This window comes from Phascolarctos cinereus, unplaced genomic scaffold (assembly GCF_003287225.1).
Source record: "Phascolarctos cinereus isolate Bilbo 61053 unplaced genomic scaffold, phaCin_HiC Scaffold_1;HRSCAF=81, whole genome shotgun sequence".
Taxonomy (NCBI): domain Eukaryota; kingdom Metazoa; phylum Chordata; class Mammalia; order Diprotodontia; family Phascolarctidae; genus Phascolarctos; species Phascolarctos cinereus.
In genome coordinates, this window is record NW_027555514.1 from 62951109 (window position 1) to 62971051 (window position 19943).

The 19943-nt window shown below is 40.2% G+C and overlaps 1 pseudogene; it reads right to left on the reverse strand.

Moving 5' to 3' along the window:
- Nucleotides 1-10569: 10569 nt before the first annotated feature.
- LOC110202192 (small ribosomal subunit protein uS10 pseudogene) lies at nucleotides 10570-10959 on the reverse strand (annotated as a pseudogene).
- Between the last annotated feature and the right edge of the window lie 8984 nt (nucleotides 10960-19943).

Here is a 19943-nt window from a genome sequence, read left to right on the forward strand (position 1 = left end):
TTTATTGGAATTCACAAGCCAGAACCACTCTGGCATGCAAAAGAGACAAGTGGATTTTTAAAAAGCATTTGGCTGGGTTTATACTGCATTCTTTTATAGCCGTGGTACAGCGTAATGGAATAAATGGGAAATTGTTTCATTAGCTGAGCGTTTGGAAAAAAAGGAAGGAAACAAAAGGTAACTATAAAAGACACAATTACCATCTGGGAAGTAATGAGCCATTAGCATAGCCTACTAGATGGCTGGGTTTGCATCTCACAAAAAGAAGTGACCTCATTTTGGCCTCTATCCTTTATTCTTGGATGGCTTTTCTTGGGTCCTACAGGGATCCACTGAAGATCTTTTTTTTTTTTTTCTGTTAGTGGAGGTTTCATGGTGCTTGAATGTGTCAACATACTAGACAGTGAGTTGGGTGTTCCTGGAAATGCAGATGGCAGCTTTGTGAAGGCAGGCTGCTATTTCACCACCGTAGCCTTACAAAGTCACAGTGAGTTCCGTATTTATGTTAACAACCTTTGGGTAGACTATGTTAAAGATTCTCATTTGCCTCTTTCCTTTCCTCAAGGTATAGGCCGGAGTGGAAAACCTGTGACCTTCTAGGTCCTTGGGTGCGGCCTTTTGACTAAGTCCAAGTTTTACAGAACAAATCCTTTTATTAAAGATATTTGTTCTGTGGAGTTTGGATTCATAGACTGTTATTTGACAGTAGTTTTCTAGTGCAAGCTACAGTTATTTCATGTTGGCCAAATTCACTCAAGTAGTGATTGGACTAAAGAGAATGTAAATGCCATTACGTGGTTTAAAAAACTTTTTTTTTCAGAGTTGTAGATTTGTAGTTGGATGGAATCTTAGAGTCTTAAAAACCATCCAACCTGATTCCCTCATTTGATTGCAAAGAAACTGAGGCCCAAGAGAGCTGAAATTACTTGCCCAAAGTCACATGGTTAATGCACCACACAGTCAGAATTAAAACTCATTTCCCCTGACTCCATACCAAGTTTTTTGAGGTTGTAGGATTTATTTTGTCTTAAATAAACATTTGTGAAATGATTTTTGGCTTGTGTCTGGTCTGTAAGTTGTCATTTAGTTGTCATTTGTAATCATTATGTTTATGCCCATACTCACCTGTTTGGACCCAGAGAGTAGCAAGAAGTCCTGATTTTCAGAAGGATGCTTGGTATCTAAGCCTCTTGGAACCTAGAAGCAAAACTGACTCACACAAGTAGAAATGAGAAAATGGATTTCTAACACCATGGTTATAGAGGCAGTGGTCCTCATAGTACTGTATTTGTTTTGAGGAGGTTGTCATGTCTCTGTAATAACTTTCCCCATGAGAAGATAAGATAGGTTAGGTCAAATCAACCCTGAGCCTTAGCAGAAACAAGAATCACAGAATTTGAGCATTGGAAAGGATCTCTGTGGCTCTCTAGTTTTACTGTGTGCCAGGCACTGTGCTAAGCACTGAAGATACAAAGAAAGTCTAGTAAGGGAAACAACATGAAAACAAGATATATGTACAGGATAAACCAGAGATAAATAGAAGGAAGACAGCAGCATTAAGAGGAGTTGGGAAAGGCTTCTTATAGAATGGGGTTTTTTTAGCTGAGACTTGAAGGGAAGCTAGGAGGGAGAACATCCCGAGTAGGGGAGACAGTGAAAATGCTCAGAGTAGGGGTAGTAGCCTAGGTGTGAGGTAGTGAGAGCTTGCACCAGCATGGTGGCAGGGTCATATAAGGGGTGTATTCAAGACATGTTAAGAAGGTAAAATTGGCAGACCTTTACAACAGATTGGGACCGCTAGGTGGCACAGCGGATAGATTGCTCAGCCTGAAGTCAGGAAGGCTTATACTCCTGAGTTCAAATCTGGCCTCATACACTTGCTAGCTGTGTGACCCTGGACAAGTCACTTCACCCTGTCTGCCTCAGTTTCCTCATCTGTAAAAGTTGCTGGAGAAGGACATGGCCAACCCCTCCAGTATCTCTGCCAAGAAAATCCCAAATGGGGTCATGTAGAGTTAGACCAACTGAAATCACTGAACAACAACAAAACAGCAGATTAGATACAGGGGGAGTTAGAGCAAAGGATCTAGGGTGACACTCACGTTGCAAGTATGGGAGACCTGGAGCTTGATGGTGCCCTCAAAAGTAAATAGGAGTAAGACAGAGCTTGGCGGGGGGGGGGAGGAAGAGAAAAATAATGGGTTCAGTTTTAGATTTATTGAGTTTAAGATGTTTAATAGGCAGCTGAAATATGAGCCTGGAGGTTAAGAGAGAGGTTGTGGCGCTTAAGTAGATCTGAACATCATTAGCACAGAGATAACAATTGAAACCACGGTAGCTGATGAGGTTTAGTCTAGTAGTTGTCCTTTATAATTTCTGTCATCTACAAATATAAGGAATAGGTCACTTCTGCCTTTTTATCCAATAAATATCCGATAAAAAAATCCGATAAAAATGCTGAACCACATAAGGCCATACCACAGTCCTTGGGGATATGCCAATGGACACCTTTTGCCAAAGTGACATTGAACCACGAATGGCTACTCTTGTAACCTAGTCATCCAACCGTCGTTATTTCTGTATGTACCCTGCTCCATTTCCCTCCTTCAGGAATTGAACCCTTGCCTGTAACAAAGATAAAACAAGGAAACAAAAACCCAAATATGACCTTGTCGGATGATGTTGTCCTCATGGTCCTCCACTTTTCTGCTGAGAGAAAAAAGGCATGTTTCATTATTTGTTCTCAAATAAGTTGTTTATTATAATTGCTCCGGGTTTGGCTTCCTTTGAATAGTCTTTCAATTTCCATTATTATAGGCACTGTCCATTTTGTCCTTTGGGTTCTGTTTACTTCATAATGTATCAGTTTATACAAGTCTTCCCATGTTTCTCTGGATTCCTCATGGTTGTCATTTCTTATGGCAGAATAATATTCAGTTGCAGTCATATGCCATGGTTTTTAGAAATTATTTCCAATTTTATGAGTACCCACTTTATTTCTAGGTCTTTGCTATTACAAAATACAAGAAAAAGAAAAAGGGGAAAAAAGCACTTATAAATATTTGGTGTATATAAGACCTTTCTGTCTTTGACATCCTTAAGAAATATCAATTGTTAGGATCCCTGCGGATTCTGCTTTTTAATTTTGAATAAAATTGACTTTCTAGTTGTGGTTTGCAATTTATATTTCTTTGGCCCCACATTGTTCAATATCAGCATAGCTGACAAAAGAAAACAGTGTACCAAAGATTCTCTTTATAGATCTCCTCCTCTGTTACTCTTTCCCACCATCATTGAATAAATAGATCTCCAAACAATATGACCCATGTGTCTATTGCTACTGGCTGCTCACCTACTCTTCTTTTATAGTAACCCTAGTCACCAAGTGAAGAAGTTTTAGTCTTTTATATACAAGTCCCTGGGGGCTTGCTATTGAAGTTTTACACTGAGAAACCAGTTGGCATCAGATTGCTTTTAGTGAGAAGGGGGATGGGGAGGGTAGGAAGCTCTGTTTCAGGAGTGGATAAGAACTAGAAATAGAGTGTGCTGTCAAATTTCCTCAGGCATAGCCATTAATGTTCTACTCTGAAAGATAATATACTTAAGGCACTAAAGGAATTAATGAACTGCCTGATCAACTGTAACTTCAAAAGACTGATGTGATAAAGTTATAGGCAGCTAGCAGTGTATAGAGCGTAGGAACTGAATTCAAATGTGACCTCATATATTTACTAGCTCTGTGACCCTGGGCAAGTCACTGAAGTGCTGTCTACCTCTGTTTCCCCATCTATAAAATGGGAATAATAATGGTACCTACCTCCCAGGGATGTTATAAGGATCAAATGAGATAATATTTGTAAAGTGCTTGGTACTGTTCATATATAAATGTTACTTATTAATATTATTATATCATATTGATTTTATTTATATAATTATATTAATGTTATTATAAAGTATGCTTCCTGCCTCTTGGCAGAAGTGATGAACTAGAGGTGCCAAATGACATGTACATTTTCAAACATGACCAACTTGTTGACATGTTTTGCTTGATTGTGTTTGTTTGTTACAAGGAGGGGCTTCTGTGGGAGGTGGGGTGGTGGTTTTGGTGAGCTAGTGGATAGGGACAGAGATCCAGGAGAAAAAGAGCAACAATAAAACATTACAAGAATAGGCATAAGAATCTAAAGTTCTGAAAAAGATACAAATATGGTAATTTTGTCACCGGTTAAATTTAATGTATTTTTATTAAAAACAAACTTATGCAACAGAATATCAGTTTCATATACAGTCTTTTTTTTTGTTCTTTATTGAAATCTTTGTGTTTGTTAATGAATGTTAATGAACTGCCCTTAGTGACTAACTTCCTACCAGGAAGTGACTAAGAAGGGAGAGGGATTATTCTCTCTGTGTTCTAATTTAGGGTAGTACCTGTGGTGTCAGAGTTGAGGTACCCAGATGTCATAATTGCTGTATGCTCGTGATATAATGCTTTCTCCTCTCAGCTCAGAAAGCACCATCAGGGCCTAACCTTAATGAGAGAGCCACCTGGGACTGACAAGGTTATCCAGAGTGACCATTATGTAAATGTACTTGGAAACTGCCTGCATCAGTGAATACAGTACACCTGTCTTCCAAACTTAAATAGTCACACCTGCTCCAGGAATCCTCTCTATCCACTGTGAATGAACTTTCTGCCAAAAGGCTGTTCTCCAAGAAGAGCACTGTGTGCTTCTCCATTTACTGCCTGAAGAAGGGGAACATGAAGACAAGGGTATGAACTGTAATAATGCCTCTTGTCTTGCTCCTGAGTGCTTGTTTGCCAGTCCAGAGGAGTGGCCAATTAGGGCAGCTGGGAGTGTGTCAGGGTCCTGCCATCTCTCATAAAGACAAACCCAAGACAATAGGGAAGGGTTCAGAAGGTATTACAAAGGCCACAGTTATTAATGACTTTGTGACAGAGGGTCATAATTAGCCAGCTCTTCTCTGTTCTTCATCCGAGACCTTGGGAGACTTGCATCACAGCCGGATATACAAGACTTCTCCAGGGACACTCATGAACTTACAGTACTGTGGTTGTTCCAGATTCTGTGATTTGGCTGATGTTGATAGATTCTCTTCCTTGATGCTTCCATTCTCCCCATCCTTGCCCCAATTATTTTGAGTGTGTTTAGTATATTTAGTCACAAGAGTATGTGTTGTGAGTCCTGGAGGTCAGGACCTGCTTTCTCTGTGTCCGCAGCATTTATCAAAGCACCCGACACATGGGAGGTGTGTGATTAATGCTTTTTAAGTGAGTGAATGCATATTACCACCCCTTTGTGACTTGACAAAGTCATTGAGAACTGCTATGGCCAAAAAATCCATCAGTCTATAGATGAGCTTTAGTTATCATCAATGCAAATGACTCCCAGAGCTCAATAGCCAGTCCTCGTTTGTCCTCACATGGCACTGGAGTCTATGTGACCAACAGCCAATTATTGACCATTTTGAACTAGATATTCTGTAGGCACCTCTAACTCAACATGTCCAAAACAGAACTCATTATCTTTCTTCCAAAACCCTAATTTCTTCTAAGCCTCTTTATTTTTGTCCAGAACATTATAATCCTTCATGTAAACCCATTGCATTTACTTATATATGGGTACATACTGTTTCTTTTAATAGAATGGAAGCTTCTTGAAACCAAGGAAGAACTGGTTTTTGGGGGGCATTGTATCCCAATACTAAATATGGTATTGGGCACTGAGCAGCTTCATGCGTGTTGATTGATGGATGGACTGATGCTACCTAATTCTAGGAAAAGACAGTGACAAATTGTCACATGTACCATGGGGTAGTAGGCAGTGTGTGTGTGTGTGTGTGTGTGTGTGTGTGTGTGTGTGTGTGTAAATCCTGAAAAGGTCCAAATCTGGATTTAGTGTCATGGAATAGAGTAAAAAATGAACAGAGCTGGAAGGCACCCTAGGGATTTTCTAGTCTAATCCCCTAATTTTATAGATAGAGGAACGAAGATTGAGAGGGTGTGAAATTATTCAAAATTACATAGCAAGCTAATAAAAAAGAGTAAGAAGCTACTTCTTGACTCTATCTGGTGCTCTTGCTGTTCAGTGTGTGGCCTTTAGTTGAGTTACTGCTTTGCCTGCCTTACATAGAGGCAGAGACAACAAAAACAGGGTTTCAGAGCAAAACCCCATCTGCTTTATTCCCAATCCTCCCTGGACTATCCCTATACTCATGTACCCTTATTTTAAGTCCTCTTCCAGCCACGCCCATTAAAACACAAATCTCCTTCAGAGGACCGACACTCATCCCTAGAGTACAGAAACTTGGAGTTTTGAGGCCAGTCCATGGTACCTTAGTGATGGTGTCATGGAAGAGAATAATGACAATAATGACTGACATAGGGCATATTTATACACCCATATGTATGTATGTATATATATATATGTGTGTGTGTGTGTGTGTGTGTGTGTGTATTCAAAATACTTTGTACTTATTCTCATTTGACCCTCACAACTATACTATGATTGTTGGTGCTATTTTAAAAATAAAGATAGGTCCTGTTTTTGTTTTAGTGGAAGAGAAGTCTGTACCTGTGATGTCATTACTATAGGGAACTCCCAAGTAAGGCTACCAGGCAAACCAGCAAACCCTGTGCGACTTTACTGTTGTTATTGTTTTGAAAATGGACTTCTTGAGGGCCCTGAGAGGTTTAGTGACTTGTCCAAGGTCACATAGCCGGTATGTATTAGTGGTGAGACTCAAAAACTCAGGTCTTTCTGACTCCAAGGCCAGCTTTCCACCTGTTTGAAACTTTCATCAGCCATTTATATCTGAATGTGAACAAAGGAGAGAAGATTTTTATAGGATGAAGAGAACAAGAAGGCAAAGGAGAGTCAGGAGAGAGAGAAGGAAAAGGAGAAAAGGTAATGGAGACATCGAAACAGACTTGACCCACTTCTTTACTTTGCTTGGCCTCATCCCTGTCTGAGCACATCCGGGATGTGTCAGAATTCTAGGGTGATAGCTGGCTGACACTCTGTTGCCCTAAGGGAGTGAGTGTCTCACTCTTTTGCAACTGTTTTCTTTATTCTTTAGTGCTCCCTGAGGCTCCAACTTGCAGTACTTAGGGCCTGGGCGATCAAGCTCCTCTGGAAGGGTGGGGCAGGTGAGTTTAATCGGGAATGATAATCGGGAGAGTCTCTAGATGGTGATTCAGAGTCTAAAAATGTATTGTGCAAACAGACTGGGTGCCAGGGAGTTGATCATCTCCTGGTAATTTGGCTGGGCTGGAATAGGACTCAGATGAGGAATTTTGGCTTTTCTCATAATACAAAGTTCTCTAGCAGGGAGTCCCATCAACCCCCAACCAGAAATTGGTCTAGGCTGACTGCTCTATTTTCCTCAATCACATCATCAATAGAGGGGCAACTCTTATCCTCAGAGGTTTGCTATCCAATGGAGGAAAAAAAAGGACATTGGAAGTTTGAGGCAAGCCAAATCACAATGAACTATTCTCTCTCTCTCTCTCTCTCTCTCTCTCTCCTCTCTCTCTCTCTCTCTCCTTCTCTCTTCTTCTCTCTCTCTCTCTCTCTCTCTCTCTCTCTTCTCTCTCTCTCTTCTCTCTCTCTCTTTCTCTCTCTCTTTCTCTCTCTCTCTCTCTCTCTCTCTCTCTCTCTCTCTCTCTCTCTCTCCTCTCTCTCTCTCTCTCTCCCTCTCACACACACACACACACACACACATACACACACACACACACACACTGCCCTCTGGGTAATTTCCCTCAAAGGAACTGGTTCCAGCTTTTACCACATAGAGTCTAGATGTGGCAAATATTAAACCTAATTTATAGCAACTGGCACTTTTTTCTCTTTTTAAAAATGTCAGCAACATTTCCTAGTGACCTCCCCCAACTCTCTTGTCACAAAAAAATGAAGTTGTGTAAAACAAATCAATTTTTCACCACAGTTGAAAATATACACTTTATTCCACACTCCGCCAATAGGCAGAAGGCATGTTTCACCATCTCTGAAGTCACAACTGGACATGGCATGGATCAGAGTCCTGAAGTCTTTCAATGTTGTTTCCTTTTACATTTTTGCGGTCATCTTATAAGCCACCCTGGTGTTGTGCAATAATCTAGAAACATAATTGAGTCCAAAATCATGTCATAATAGATTTAAGAGCTGGAGAGGATGATAGAGGTCACTTTACTGATGAGCAATCTGAGACCCATTGAGGTTAAGTTATACCCCAGGTCATACAAGTGTTGAGTGGCAGGGGTAAGATTTGACATGAAGACCTTTCGGTTCCCAACCCAGCATTTTAATGTATCAGAGTCTCAAGGCAACATTAGTGATAATTCTAACAAGAAAAAAAGCAAGTAGCCACTCCCCCTCTCCCCCACCCAGTTCCCTGCTTGCTGGAAAAATAGAAGAAAAAAAAAGGCAGGGAGGAAACAAGCATTTATAGAATGCTTACTCAATAACAATAACTGTGCTAAGTGCTAGGGATACAAATATAAGCAAAAAGAAAGACAGCCTCTGCCCTCAAGGAGCTTACATTCTAAGAGAGGAGGACCAAACAAAAAGGAGCTGAAAAACAAGGTGGGGTAATAGGAAAGTGCCTGGTATGAAGGGTATGGTTTGGATGTCCTGGAATTAGGAACTGGGTGGGATGAGGGCAGGAATGAAGGCCGGTCTGGTTTTCTACATAAAATAGAGACTCCAGAAGAAACTCTCCAGTGGGAGAAGGATATGGGCTTTTTAGTGAGGGATTTTCCAGGTTGAGAAGGTGACAGGGATGGTTAGATGTATCAGGAAGAGGATGCTGTAAGTGCTGAGGAAAGTTCCAGAATTTCACAGTACAGAAGCCAGGAACAGGGCCAGGAGAGAAAATTGAGAGAAAAAATGATATTATTCATCCTTCAGTCTTTAGATTGGGGAGGCACTATAATGTGATGTAGTGGAAAGAACACCAGATTTGGAAATGAGAGACTTGATCCTAAGTCTACTGCTGGCTAGTGGTGTAAGTTTTGGCAGGTTAGCTAACCTCCTTGGGCCTCATTGTCCTTATCTATGAAATTAGAGACATGCCTATGTCTGTCTCATCCTCAAAAAATCCTCACTGGATCTCTACGCCAGCCCCTCCCCCATCTCCAGCAATTTTACTGTGTCTTTCCTCCCTTTTGAGGCTAACCTCCTTGAGAAAGCTAACTACTCTGTGATGCATTTGACACTATCAATCACCCTCATCTCCTTGATACTCTCTCCTCTTTCCTGGTTCTCCTTCTGTCTGTCTGACTATACCCTTTCAGGCTCCTTTACTGAGTCTTCATCCAGGCAATGCCCGATAACCCCATGGGTATTCCCCAAGGCTCTATGTTGGGCCCTCTTCTCCTTCTATAGTATTTTACTTGGTGATCTCATCAGCTACTATGGATTCAATGTTCATCTTTATGCAAGTGATTCTCAGACCTATTTATGCAGCCCTTACCTTTCTTTGACCTCTGTTTTTTCATCTCTAACTGCTTATTGAACATCTTGAATTGGATTTCCTGTAGACATTTTAAATTCAAATGTCCAAAATTAAACTCATTGTGTATATTTCCCCCACTCATTCCCTCATCCTGTTACTGAGAGCACCACCATCATCCCAGTCACCAGGCTCACAACCCAGGTATCTTCCTTGACTTCTCATCCTCATCCCCCATATTCAGTCACTTGTCAACTCCTGACATTTCTACCTTCACAACATTTCTCTTATATGCCTTGTTCTCTCCTTTGACATGACTACTGCCCTGGTGCAGGTCTTTATTGCCTTGTGCTTCTACTATTGTGATAGCCCACTGGTTGGTCTCCCTGCCTCAAGTCTTTTCTCCATTCCAGTCTATCCTTCACTCAGCTATTAAGGTGATCTTCCTAAAATGCAGGTCTAACCATGGCACTGCCCTACTCAAAACAAAACCCTCCAGTGATTCCCTGTTACCTCCAGGATAAAATATAACATCCTCTGTTTGGCTTCTAAAGCCCTTCCTAATCTGTCTCCTTACCTTTCCAGTCTTCTAAAACTGTGACTCAGTAACATTGGCCCAACTGCTGTTCCTCACACAAGGTACTCCGTCTGCCAACTTGAGGCATTTTCATTGTCTATACCCCATGCCTGTAATACTCTTCCTCTTTATCTCTGCCTCCTTCTTTCCCTGACTTCCTCCAAGTCTTGGTTAAAATACTACTTCTTGCAAGAAGTCTTTGCCAGGTCCCTTTAATGTTAATACTTTCTGACCCAGATCATCTCCAAGCTTTCCTCTATACATCTTGGTGCATGTTATTTGCATGTTGTCTCCCCCATTGGACTGTGAGCTCTTTAAGAGCAGAGACCATGTTTGCATCTTTGTATGCTCAAAGTTTAACATAGTTCCTGACATGTAGCTGATGCTTAATAAATGCTTGTTGACTGACTTGTTGACTAATGATCAATAAAGTCCCTTCCAATTCTGATAGTCCGAGTCTTAACCTGAGTCTCAGTTTCTTTATCTAAATGAAACTTTAAAGTGGATTTTTTAATAGTTGCAATCAATTTATTAAAAGAGATGATTGATTAGGCATCTGCAATGGTGACTTCAACTTCTACACCTGGTTCAATGCTGATAGAAGTGATCTGTTTAACAATTTCAGAAGGACTCTGTAGATCAATAAGGCGTTTGTGGATTCTCATCTGGAACTGATCCCGTCTTTGAACCTTCACCGAAAGTTTTTCTAGTTGTGATTAGAAGTGTCTTAGTGGGCATTGGAATAGGTCCCTTCACTTTCAAGTTCTTTTCTTTGGTTCTTCTAATTAGGTCAGCACACACTTTCTGGAGGGATTTCACATTTCAGCTGGTGAGGGTGATCTGGAACCAGTGAATGGCCACTTTGGGCTCCACGAGGGTCTTGCCAGTGTCTTTGAATGCCATGGCAGTGGAGCAGCTTCCTGACGGACTTATTCTTTGGTGAGAGTGAACAGCGGCCAGTCAGGAGGTGGAAAGGCAGCAACTGCCGAATCCACAGGGCTGCAGTGGCAATACCTTCTCCCTAAAGTGGATTTTAATGGATTTAAAATTGGAGAGGGCCTTGGCTATTACCTAGTACTACTCCTTCGTCTTACAAATTAGGAAACTGAAGCCCAGTGAGGTTATTATCCAAATGTGAACTATTATCAATATTAAGTGACTTGCCCAAATCCACATAGTAAGTAACAGGGCTATGATGTAAATCTAGGTTCTTTGGGGGTCAGCATCCAGTATTTCACTGCTCCTGCTTACCTCATAAGTTAATTGTGAAGATTAAATTATATGACATTTGGGAAAACATTGTATACAATAAAATGCCTTTCAAATAGAAGTTATTATTATTACATTAAAAATGAAGTTTTTTAGGTCCTCTGTGTTAAGCTAGCATCACAAATGTGATATCTTTGCATCGATCTGTGGGTGAGAATTTTCCATGCCACTTAGGATTAGTAATCTGGTAATGTTCTAGCTCAATGTCTCTTCCTTCATTCTCCAAGGCTACAAGTCTTCATGGGAAATGCACTGGCTACAGAAATGTGGGGTTTGATCCTAAGCTCCACAGGGGCCAGCACCTTCAATCCTTGTTTGAAGTCTGCTAGCTCAAAAGATTGACAGTTGCCCATATGACTGGGTGAGGTTAACACACTCAACCCTAGAATCACGTAACAGCATGAAGAGCGCACCTGGGTGAGTGGCTCTTATGCCATTCTCATGCATACCTTCCATGTGACTAGGGGTGTGGTGTTGGTGGTAGTATCAACCAATGCTCCTTCTGTCTCTCCAGGTGTCTTCCTGCACCCATAGACTCTGGAAGCACTAGGGATAGTATCCACAATGGAAACAGTGAAACCTTTCCGAGGCAGAAGGTGGACCATCCCATACGGTAATTAGGCATTGTCTGATCTGTTGGGCAACCCAAACATTTTTAAGGGTTGTTAGAGGAAAGATGGAGGTGGTACAGAGTAGATAGGGAGATGATCTTCCACACCTGGACATCTGATATTCAGGAAGCAGAGACTAGATCGTTGAAGCCTGTTTTTCAAGCCCTGCATGTGATCAGAGCCATGGGGGAGGGAAAACTGTTTAGTAAACGAAGCTTTCTTTTTCTTTAAATCTTTCTACCTCTCCCCTTTTCTTTTACTATTTGATATCTCTTCCCTTACCCCCCTCACCAAGACACTCAGTGACTTCTAGCTGCCCAAAGGGTTTTCCCCTCAGTACACTCCTGTCCTAGACCTTGACTTTTTCATTTTCTACGTATTAAAACTTCTATTATTTCAATAAAAAGGATATCAACTCTAAAGATATTGTTTAAATCATTTACATTAAGGCATTAATGACTAACAGTTAAGTCTTATGTTAACTTTCCTAGGATTACTTATATTTTTTTAAAAAGTTGCTTTATAATCAAAAGTAATTAATCTCTAGTGCTTAAGATACAGATATTACGTTAGTCCAGTGTGAGCTATGTTTTTGGTTGTGGGACAGGTAGAGGGACTTTTGGCACCTAACAAATCATACCCATAAACTATCATTTCTTTACATGATCATTCTCTTCTTTAATAAGGGATCCTTTTTACTCTTCCCCGAGACTCTCACCATGGTAAAGGGCACCATAATATAACCTTGAAAGAAGAAACAAAGGTATTTTGTTTTGTTTTGTTTTAAATAGGCTGATCTGGAATGTTTGAGAAAAACCTTGGGTGTCCTATAAACATTCCTGGTCTGAAAAGTCTCAGGTCAGTCTCTCGTCATGTTTTCAGGCAACACAATTTCCCCCCCTTTCCCCACTGTGTGTGTACTTAAGAATGTGCTAGCCTGGCTCCTAAAGCAGGACACTGTCTGTAGACAGGACTGGGGGATGTGGAGGAGGGGATAGAACTCTGCTAAAATACTTACAAGTCTAATGGTGCCTCTGGAGCTGACTTTCTGGCAGCTGGTGACACAGCTGGTCTGGCGTGGTCTATTACTAACTGTTGACGACTTGTGTACAGAGAAGTGTATTAGTTACAGCACGCACCTTGATCATGGCCACTCTCAGGACAGAGAATCAAAGTAGTGAATTGCATAATAGTTAAAAACAGCAGTTAGGGAAGCTGTTCTTGGGGAAAGGAACATTGGAAAGGGCTCTACCAGGAGTAGAGATGGGAAAACAAATTCCACCTCTTATCAGTGTAACATTAAAAGCTGTTCTTGGGCCCAGGGGGCTCCCTAAGGTGCCTCTCTGTTCTGGACCCAGGAATAAGTCCAGTCTCTGTCCAGTCCTGGGAAAGCCTGTCCTCTAATGAGAAGAATCAGGTACATTTTCTTTTTCTTTTATTAAAAAATGTATTATTTATTTTTAACATTCTTTAAAAAAATTCTGAGTTCCAAATTCTTTCCCTCCTTCTAAGCCCTTTCCTTACTCATTAAGAAAGCAAATAATATATCAGTTATACATTTGAAATCATGCAGAGCATATTTCCATTTTATCCATGTAGCAAAAAAGCAAGAAAAATAAAGAACATGATTTTTTTCCTTTATTTTAAAAACATATAAAACTTTATATGAAACCTTAAATTCACACAGAGTTCATCATTTCTCTCTCTGGAGATGGATAGCATGAGTCCTTTGGAATTGTCTTGGCTTATATTGATCAGAGTAATGAAGTATTTCTTAATTGATCAAGTCTGACTCCTTTTCCACACAGTCTTTGACTCATTAGACCATCACCCTGGTATCATTGTGAAAATTATTTAGTGCTTACACTCACATTTAGAATTTCCCCAAAGGGGGGTAGAGAAAGGTACTCAAAGTGGACTATGAATCATGTGATAGACATTTTTCCCTATATCCAAAATAAGTGCCAAATCAAAGAAGATTCTCAAGCACACATTAACAAGGAGACTTAAACTAAAAAATCAGCAATGCTAACTCGTGTTCTACCTGGCCAGTCAATGGGTAGCAGTTTGCAGACCTGATGAGGTGTCACATTTCACTTTAGCTCTGTACTGTTTCCCTCAAAGCTAGGCCAGGATCTGACTTCTCTGATATAAAAACTTCCCTTGCTATCGGTTTGCTTTACTAATCAGATCTAGGACCTCTTGACATCTTGAATTCGTTAGTTCTCTTCCAAACCTGGATATATCTATTTTGAGGATGATATGTAATCATTTACTCACAGAGAGAGAAAAGGCCACCAAGAATGAAGGTGCAAGCTTGCCTAAATGCATCCATGCTCTTCCCAGAAGAGGCTATAGGTTAGGGGAAGAACGTAGCTCACCTCCTTCTCCCTTGGGGAAGACTAGAATCTGTGTGCCACTTGCCACGTGATGGAATCAAAGCAAGAGATTGAGCTGGAAGCTCTCTCTTCTTTTCACTGACATGGCACCTGGCCCTCCCTGCTGCTGTCATGGGGGCTAGGGTGGAGAGGACCAAAGGACCACTCAGGGTTTGCCACATTATGCCACAGTGCCAAGAACTTCCAGTGATAGATCATGACATAGCTAGAAGCAGCCATCATCTCTGATGCACCCAAAAGTTGAACCACATATGTGGTCACCAGGAAGAGAGTATACGTGTATACTCTGTATGTATCTTGTAATGCACCTCATTACAAGAACTTAACATATGATAACGGTGGGGGAAAATCAATCAATGGATTTGGAGCTGAGAAAGAGCTTAGAAGCCTTAGATGAGGAAACTGCAGGCTAGAGGAATGGTAAAGCAATATGCCCCAAGTGGCAAATGGCAGAACAGAATTTGAGCCTTTCGTTCTAGAAATCTCTCATTCCAGAACCAGTATGAGTGCTGTACTATAATGTCTGCCCAGTTAATAAATGTGATTGTGACAGTTGGCTTTTGATAAGGCAGCATGTTGGTGCAGAGATGTCAAACTCCAGCAATGTTTCAGCATGATATCATTGGGAACTGTTTAACAAAAGAAATAAAAATACAATACACACAGATAATGTTAATTGTGGCTTTCTAAGGCAATAGGCAGCCCATAGGAATCATTTCTGCTTGAGGTTGGCAGCACGGTTTAGTGCAGTGTTGGGCTTGGAGTCAGGATGACCTGAGGTCAAATCCAGCCACAGACACTTAAAAGCTATGACTCTGGGCAAGTCACTTTGCCTCTCTCAAGCTCCATTTTCTCACTTATAAAATGAAGGAGTCAAACCTGGTGACCTCTAATGGTCCCTTCTCACTTTAAGTCAATGATGCTATGATTATTGTTTTGCAGATGAGAAAACTGAAACTTAACTGAGAGTTAAGTGACTCATCCAGGGTCACACAGCTGGTAGGTATCTGAGATGGGATTCACACCCAGGTCTTTCTTCCAGGACTCTACATAGGGCACTGTATTAATTATCCCATGCTGCTTGGGTTATTTATCCTTTATGTTCATCAGGCAGCTCTCTATGACTCAAGTTATAGATAGTTTCCTGACTTTTTTTTTAACATCTACTTATTGGGTGTCAATATGGAGAAGAGGTAACCTCACCTCAAAACACAGAGAACAGTAAATTTCACCTGGGTCAAAGAGTTAAACATTAACCCTATGGGAAAAAAGAGGAAGCCTTGCTTATACTAGCTGTGGAGGGAAGATATGTTTCTGATAATTGAAGATATGTAGGACATTATCAGAGATAAGGTCGGTGTGTTTAAATACATATATATATATATTTATATATACAAACACACACATATATTTACATATCAAAATATAATTAGATTTTCAAAAGGAAAGCAGTAAGACAGGAGACATCTAAATGACAAATGCAATTGGTTATGTGAATATATATAACATAGATATTATAATATATAAAGTTATATTATATATTTATATATATGCTAATATGTGTGATATATATTTTTATTTATATTTATATATAAAGTGGACATAGATGTTATAAAGTCAGGACCCAGCTTATGTTCAGCAGTCAAAAGAGATGGGCAGTTTGCATATGAAGAAATAAGATAGGAGCAGCTAGATGGTGCAGTGGATAGAGCTCTGGCCTTGAGGCAGGAGGATCCAAGTTCAAATCCAGCCTCAGACACTTGACACTGACTAGCTGCAAAGCAAGTCATTTACCCCCGATTGCCTCAGCAAAAAAAAAAAAAAAAGATAATTGGTTATTTTGTGGAGAAAATACAGAACTTTGGTAGTTATAAAAATGGAAATTAAGACAATCCTGAGTGGTATCAAATGCAGATTAAACCAGTAAAAATAGATAACAATGACAAAACCCATCATCAGTGGTATCATGGAAAGATAGGTACATTACATATTGCTGGTGGCACTAACCATCTCCCTGCAGAGAAATCTGGCAATACAAAATATGGTTTACAATGACTCTTACCCTTTAGTCTGCTCACTCCACTTTGTTGCGGGTGGGTGGTGGGTAGAAGGAGTAGAGGGAGTGGGTGTATCACCTACAAAATTATCCCCAAAGAAAAAGAGAATAACTTGTTACAGAGGTGTTCATAAGTGTGGAAGCTTGGTCAACTAGCAAGGCCAGGTCCTCTCACTCCAAATCCAGTCTTCTTTCCATTGGCCTTTCCTTTTTCTCATGGCCTTCATGTGTCATTATGTCAGTATATGGAGGAGTGTGTGTGTGTGTGTGTGTGTGTGTGTGTGTGTGTGTGTGTGTGTGTGTGTGTATAAATGAAAAAAGTAGAATGCAAAATGTGTCCCCACTGATCATATGCATGTGAAATGTGTATATAATCATTTACAAAGAGAGTAAGATTTATTATAAATAATGCTATGTAAAAGGTCAAGAATTTAATGCTCATGAAATTCTGTTTTGGAAAGTCACTGAAATTTATTTAAAAGATATGGTGGTAGGAAGATATAAGTTAGGAATACTGACAGCCTAGAGGTAGGGCAATGAATTTACATGCTGTTTCTGAGTTAAGTTTTTTAATGACTCCACCATTTCCAGAAATGCCCTTGCCATGTACTTTAGAGTGGCAGTGCTCCGTTTATAGGACCCTTCCCCCATTGCTTTGCCTCAAACCCAACCTATCTCTCAATCAAGGAAGTACTGTATTTATTCCTGTCCCAGCACTGCCCTAATGTAGTAATTACCCACATCAACAAGCATTTATTAAACATCTACTGTGTTCTGGGGATACAAAGAAAGGCAAAAACAATTCTTACTCTCAGAGAGCTCAAGGTCTAATGGAGAAGAGGATATGCTAAAAACTAGATACAAACAAAATATGTATAGGATAAATTGGAGATAATCATGGGGGAAGGCACTAATGTTAAGGGGAATTAGGAAGGGAAAATACAGTGTGTTCTTACAAATATCTCATAACATTCTGGAACTCAGATGAGTTTTTCAGTGCTCTGGGTTCTAGGAACCTGGGCGTATCCCATCCAGAATATACTTTGGGCCCCAACCAGGTGATGCCTGCGCTTTCTTGTCTGCCCAGAATTTGTCATTCTCCTCCAAGAAGAACTCAGTGGAGGGATAATCCATCTCAGGGCCAGCCATGTGGAACATGATGCCATCTGGGCCTTTGTTCTACAAACTGGTCTCATTTCTCACACACGTCAGACTGTCTGGGCTCCGACTTCTCGACGTCACTGCCACCGTTAAAAAAACATTCAGAGGAGTAAAAGACGTATTGATGGAACAAAAGTTGGTTACTAGAGATTCTGGGTGAGAGTGTGCATGGTCTTCCCTATTATTAACTCACCATCTAAGCATCTTTCTTGGAAAGGATATGGCTGTTCCCTCTGGAAAGGTCTAAAATTGTCCCAACAAGTCTCAGAGAAAGATAGCTGCCTCCCTCCCCCAAAACAAAACACTAAAAAAAAAAAAATTAACCCTCTTTAAAGCATGAGAGTTCAAGTGAGAAACTGAGGCATCAGAATTCTCTGCATTCTTTTTGGGATAGGGACTAGATCTGTGATTTCATTAGTATTGGGAATACCTAGAAAAGGAAACTTTTTTCTCTATCAAGACAGGTTGTACTGTCTCCAAAGTTGGCTAGAGCACTGAAAAATTAAGTGATGTGACTGGAGTGTATGTGCCAGAGGCCTTCCTGACTTAGAGGCCAACTCCCTATTACCATGTTGCTCTCTGAATTTCTTATAGAAAGATGAAATTTAAGTATAATAATAATAATAATAGCTTACATCTATATTTTGCTTAAAGTTGTAAGCTGATTTCATATACTTGTAGTCCCTGATCAAACAATGATGAAAAATGAGGCTCTTGGAGGTTACATGGCATTCTAAGGTATCACAACTAGCAGGCAGAACCTGAAAGAAATCTAGAGACAATGTAGGCACTCTCTGGTTTGGTCTGCTGGGCATTCCAGGCTTCTGCAAATGCTTTAATACTCCATGTTATTCAATCTCTCATATAGTAAATAACTTGACTCCAATGGGAGTCTTGGGAAATGGTTTCATTGAGTTATTTGAGAAAGATACTGGATTATAGCTGTGTGATTAATAATTTTACTATATAGAGTAAGGGTTTTTGAATAATATTTTATTTTTCCAATTATGCTTAAAAACAATTTTTAACATTCATTTTTAAAAATTTTGAGCTCCAAATTCTCTCCCTCTTTCTCCCTTACTCCCCTCTCCTTGTGATGGCAAGCAATTTGATGTAGGTTATACATGTGCATAGATTTTGAATTGTTTTTCAGACTTCTCCAACTTAAAGTATGTAGGAGGATGAGGGAGGCAGTGGGATGAATTGCATTAGAATTTAGGAAAACTGGATTCTAGTCTTGGCCCCATCACCCAAGTCACAAGGATGTGATCTTGGCCAAGGTGTTTCCTTTTTTGGGATGTCAACTTCCTTATTTATAAAGTTAGGACTTTAGACTCTGTGAGCTCTAAGATTTCTTCTGATTCTAACATTCTATGATTCAATGAGTCTGTATTTTGTTTTACAGGCAAACTTTCTGCTTTGACTTCTAGGCAAAAGTTACCCAAGGCAAAATCATAAGATTGGCAAAGATGGTCTTTAGTTCCCATTCTGTGCCTTCTTCCCTACTTTGTGACAGCTTTTTCTCTCTTTTAGGCCCCTATGTCCTTATATGCTCTCCTTTAATTTTCCTATCAAATTTTGTTCACAGGAAAGCATCTAGTAGTATGCATGCCATTGTATGAATTTAAGTCTATGTGATCCCTTTCCCAGGGAAATTTGAATTTTAAACTTCATATCTAATTGTGAAGTAAAATAATAGCTCACATTAATTGGTATAACACTTTCCTCCCAACAACACTCTGAGGAAGGTGAGAGTATCATTCCATTTTACAGAAGAAGGTGGTCTGGGAGTGAATACATCAGTAAGCCTGTTGCACAAGACTTAAGGGGCAAATTCAGAAACCAGAGTTAGGACCTTATAGAGGCAACAGAATTAAAAAGTAAGGCAGTAAAAAGAGTTCTTGATTTGGATTAGAAGGCTCCCATTCAAATTCTGGCTCTATTAATACCAACATGATTTTAGGTCCACTGAGCCTTCTGCCCAGGGGTCAGGGTCTCCAGCACTCTTAGTATTGTTAAAAATGGTCTGGTTGTAGGACTCTTTGAGGATGAGAAGATATAGGTTTAGAAGAATACTTTGTGGAGCTATTTGCTGTTAAGATTGTGATCCTGAGACCCTATGTGGTATTGTGGAGAAAATGTTGGATCTAGACTTAGAGGACCTGGGTTCCAATCCAACCTCTGATGCTCTCTGCCATGTGACCTTGGGCAAGTAAATTAACCTACCTAGGCCTCAATTTCCTGCTGGTTCTTGTCTGGGCATGTCTGTGTATACAGAGTAAAGGGGTCTGTCCCTACCGGGTTACATGTATTCTTGTTCTCCCTTTATTGAGATCAGTCTGCATACTAATAATTGCAGAGGCTTTCTGAGTGATTTCGCTTTGTAGCAAAAGCAG